The sequence below is a fragment of the Littorina saxatilis genome, linkage group LG2 (genome assembly GCF_037325665.1).
Source record: "Littorina saxatilis isolate snail1 linkage group LG2, US_GU_Lsax_2.0, whole genome shotgun sequence".
Classification (NCBI taxonomy): Eukaryota; Metazoa; Mollusca; class Gastropoda; order Littorinimorpha; family Littorinidae; genus Littorina; species Littorina saxatilis.
The window spans coordinates 66,909,567-66,914,550 of record NC_090246.1 but is presented as its reverse complement, the minus strand read 5'-3'; the positions used below and the strand labels follow the sequence as shown (position 1 = coordinate 66,914,550).

At 41.8% G+C, this 4,984-nt stretch overlaps 2 non-coding genes across 2 annotated transcripts; both read right to left on the bottom strand.

The window, feature by feature from the left end:
• Positions 1-1,655: 1,655 nt before the first annotated feature.
• Trnaa-ugc (transfer RNA alanine (anticodon UGC)) lies at positions 1,656-1,727 on the bottom strand. The gene has a single exon. It is a non-coding gene; the product is annotated as a tRNA-Ala (tRNA).
• Positions 1,728-3,018: 1,291 nt separating this feature from the next.
• Trnaa-ugc (transfer RNA alanine (anticodon UGC)) lies at positions 3,019-3,090 on the bottom strand. The gene has a single exon. It is a non-coding gene; the product is annotated as a tRNA-Ala (tRNA).
• Positions 3,091-4,984: the final 1,894 nt, after the last annotated feature.

Below are 4,984 nucleotides of genomic sequence, written 5' to 3'. Positions count from 1 at the left end.
CTCTCTCCCTCTCTCTCTCTCTCCTCTCTCTCTCCCTCTCTCTCTCTCTCATCTCTCTCTCCCTCTCTCTCTCCCTCTCTCTCTCCCTCTCTCTCTCTCTCTCTCTCCCTCTTTCTCTCTCTCTCCTTCTCCCTCTCTCTCTCTCTCCCTCTCTCTCTCCCTCTCTCTCTCTCTCCCTCTCTCTCTCCCTCTCTCTCTCCCCCCCTCTCTCTCTCTCTCTCATCTCTCCCTCACTCGCCCCCTCTCGCTCTCCCTCTTTTTCTCTATTGCCAGCGCCATATAACGTTATTGACCTTTTCTCTCAGCAACATGGCTGGCTTGTCAATTCGGATTACTCTCGAAGAACTACAGATAATATTCGTTACCCCTCATGAAAGCAGCAGAAATTACGTTTGTTGTCGATTAGGAACCTAATTCCCCAGTATGCTACTTTACGGGTTCTGCGGGCACTGGGCTAATGAAAAACAGTGGCTCAATATGAAACGTGCTTGCTTAATTCAATGTTAGGTTGTGATCGGCATCGTTTTTGAATGTCATTAGACTTTGCTTAGTTATGTGTTGGTAACATATTGCCACTCACTTTCGATGTTGTGTCAGCAAGTTCTGTTCTTTTATTCATGCATACTGGTGATCACATTAACAGAAATTATTAATATCGAGTTTCACTTACGGTGTAGCCTTAAATGTAAAGATGAAGTGCCGGTGTAAATTGATACCGAAGGAAATTAAGATCTATGTACACTGTCCAAACACAAGTGATTTTGTAGGGAGTATGCAAGTATTACATGTAGGATAAACCGAATACCACATGGCATGCTGTGTGATACTAAGTTTACACTCAGTCGTTGCTTTTACAAATAATTATTGAACAGTTCGCTTTCGCGTGCACTTCAATATTTAAAAAAAAATTCGTGTAAACCTGGTATTACACAGCAAGCTTTGTGATATTTTCTATTTCTCTAATTACTGCAGTTGATGTCGTGCTGTTTGTTATGCTCTCTGCTACGAAACCAACCAGCTTTTCACTGTTAACAACCAGTCTGTGTGTGTGTGTGTGTGTGTGTGTGTGTGTGTGTGTGTGTGTGTGTGTGTGTGTGTGTGTGTGTGTGTGTACGTGTGTATGTCCGGTGTATGTGTGTGTTTATGTGTGTGTGTGTGTGTGTGTGTGTGTGTGTGTGTGTGTTTATGTGTGTGCGTTTGTGCGCGCGCGTGTGTGTGAACTGTCTATACTTTGACATGAGTAAGTAAAAGATAATACAAATCAACACACACACATACAATCAACATACCCATACGCTTCAAATCGAATATGAACACCGAACGGGTAAGCAAAGCAAAATGTTAATGGCAACTATTTTTAAACCAAACAGAAAAGTATAGGCGAGAATGAAAGAAAGAAAGAGAGAAAGAATAAAATAAACAACAACAACAACAACAACAACAACAACAACAACAACAACATTTACTACAACAACAACAACAAATGACAGAAAGAATGAACACAATCCAACAACTAAAAACAGCAATAGTTCGTTTTTAAAACACACACAAAAAGTAAAGAAAAATAGAACTACGAGGAAGACAAGAAGAAATAGAAGAAACAATAAAACTTTAAAAATCACCATTTCAAATGAAAGTAGCAAACGACAAAAAAATGGAGAGGCCGGGGATTGAACCCGGGCCCTTTCACATGCAAAGCAAACGCTCTACCACTGAGCTACATCCCCAGTTGCTGATTCAGTTGTTTAAACATGATATGAACGCAGAGACAAACACACTTTTCAGAAGAAACACAAGGCAAATTATAAAACACACACTAAAAACGTTTCTTCAAACGATGGAACGATGAACACACGCACAAGTAGCGGTTCTTGATATGGCGGACAAGTAGTCGTATAACAGTGACGTTAGATTAAAAATGCACTTGATCAATTCCTGAAAGGCATTTTGTTATTTGAATGGAGTGACACCTGTGCAAGTTGTCAGTGGATGACCCGTCAGCAAAGTACCTCGTAAATGCCGCGATGTGCAGTTAGCATGGCAAAAGCCTAGATATAATGTTGACATCATCGATAGTCATGTGTCTAGCTTGTTCATACACGCGCAGTCGCGCAAGCTGCAGGTTGGTAACTGCTGTTTTCTGTTGGCTGCAACCAAAAGTGCAAGGAAAAACGTTTTGAATCCAAAAGTTATCACACAAAAAAACACGTATCGACAAAGAACTATGAGAGTATAACATGTGGAATTGTGAGGCGTCTCCATTAGAGAATGTGTGTGTGAAGACAGATAGAGAGTACTGAGGCCTTCAAGTCGGCTCTGGCACCCGCTAGAGGACGATAACAAGCACGCTGCGCACTCCACCCGTTGCACCAACGCCAGCTATCTGGATGCAGCAACGTACTATATCAGATTCAGATTCAGAGCAACGATCCAGATAAGACCATCGTCACCGGACTCACGTGTCTCAGTTTCCAAGCGAAGACGAGCAAAGCTGATGCCAGTTCCGGGCGACGTTCTGCGAACCGGAGGTGTTGTACTTGATCTCCAAATCTGTCTTGCTTTACTACACTGCGAGACCTACGCCGAAGACATACATTAATTGAGTATTTCAAATTATGTAATGCCGTTTTGGTTTGCTATATACCGCCTCAGATATTAGCAGTAAACCCTTATCGAGTACGCACAAATTAATAATGATTTTTTTAAAAATATTTTTACATTTAGTCAAGTTTTGACTAAATGTTTTAACATAGAGGGGGAATCGAGACGAGGGTCGTGGTGTATGTGTGTATGTGTGTCTGTCTGTCTGTGCGTGTGTGTGTGTGTTGAGCGATTCAGACCAAACTACTGGATCGATCTTTATGAAATTTGACATGAGAGTTCCTGGGAATGATATGTTTTATAATGAGACAACTTGGTTCTACAACGAAATGGTTTGTGTCGGTGATAAGGACTTACTTCCGACTTTAGACGCGGTAGTTGGCCAAGCAAAATGAAAGTAGAAAACGACAAAACAAATGGAGATGCCGGGGATTGAACCCGGGGCCTTTCACATGCAAAGCAAACGCTCTACCACTGAGCTACATCCCCAGTTGCTGATTCCGTTGTTTAAACATGATATGAACGCAGAGACACACTTTTCAGAAGAAACGCAAGGCAAATTATAGAACACACACTAAAAACGTTTCTTCAAACGATGGAACGATGAACACACGCACAAGTAGCGGTTCTTTACATGGCGGACGAGTAGACGTATAACAGTGACGTTAGATTAAAAATGCACTTGATCAATTCCTGAAAGGCATTTTGTTATTATGGGGGCGAGGACACCCCCATTCTATACGGATAGTTTCGAGGTTGACCATGGGCAGCGCCATTTTGTTGTGAAATACGTCATCAGTTTGTGTACACAGGAAGTTGTGACATCCGTCACCCTATGGGAGGGGTGGAGGCAACATTGTTCATCTGTAGAAAGTTGTGAAATCCGTCACCCTATGGGAGGAGTAAAGTCAAAATTGGTGAGTCATCACAGAGTTTGTGTAACACAGGAAGTTGTGAAATACGTCACCCTATGGGAGGGGTGACGGCAAAATCGCAAAAACATGATAGGTCGCATTGTGCAGGGTCAACTGCAACAAACTCAAACCGAGCCATTCATACCTACTTGTATTTGAGCGACTTATATACCGACATTTTTATTTCTTATTTTCAGCACAGGTGTAGGAAAAATCATGAACCAAAATGTTATTTATTTTCTAATTTAACATTGTTTTTACAAATATGACCATGGTCTTTTAAACATACAGTGACATTAAACATTGTTATGTTAAAAAAAAAGAAAAAAGAAAAAAAGCTTTTGTGCACAAATCAGAAAATACATTGTACATTTTACCTACAGGCCAAACCGTGAGTGTCTGTGGCAAAGCCCGACCCAGGAAATTGCACTGATTTTATATTTACATCAGAGGGAAATTGTCAAGAACAGGCGCTTGCATTTGGATGTGTCCAATGATAGTAGGTTTGGTTGTGATCAATCAAAATAATGTAGGAATAAAAATGTATGACAGTTTAGTATGATGACATGTAATTCACATATGCTGAAATATGATATTATACATCATGTAATATTATTATGGCTGTTGCCATGACCATGAAACCCAACAAAGGTTTAATGTAATGTAATTCAAAATACCAAAACCGAGCACCTATTAATCTCGTCTTTGCGCGTGAAGATTGAGGCCGTCTGCCAGTAGCGGTTAGGTCATACAGTGGAACCCCTCTCTAGCGACCTTTAAAATGTTGACAAAAATCGGTCCTTATGGAGGGGGGTCCTTACAGAGGGAGGGGGGCGGAGTCAGGGGGCCACAAAGAAAGTCAGATTTTCTTAAAAAAAGAAAACAGAGAAGTTTGAGTTGCTGACGACCGTTCCCTCTGAAAGCAAACTGCTTCGATTTCATGTTTGTCCTTGGTGTCCACCAGTTCTGGTGCATGTACTACCCTGGCCAAGTTTCCTCTCAAGACATCAAAGAGACCGCCTCTGGGCGAACCACCTCTCATAGCTAAAACTGGGTCAATGACCCCTGGGAAGAAGGTCAGTGTCTATAAAATTTTACTCCTAGGCCTGCGGCCAGGGGGGGGGGGGGGGGGAATATACCGGTACCATTTGAGAATCAGACCAAATGAGAATTGAACCATTTGAGAACATCCTTTTTTTTCAATCACTACATCGAAGGCCTGCGGCCCGGGGTTCACATGGGTTGGTTTGTTTGTTTGTTTCAAACCCACACCCATATACACACATTTCCCATTTAAACCATTTGTCGGCCCCCTGTCGATATTTATCGACTAAGTTCCTTGTTTGAATGGAGTGACACCTGTGCAAGTTGTCAGTGGATGACCCGTCAGCAAAGTACCTCGTAAATGCCGCGGTGTGCCGTTATCATGGTAAAATCGGTCGATTTGTTTAAAGCCTAGATATAATGTT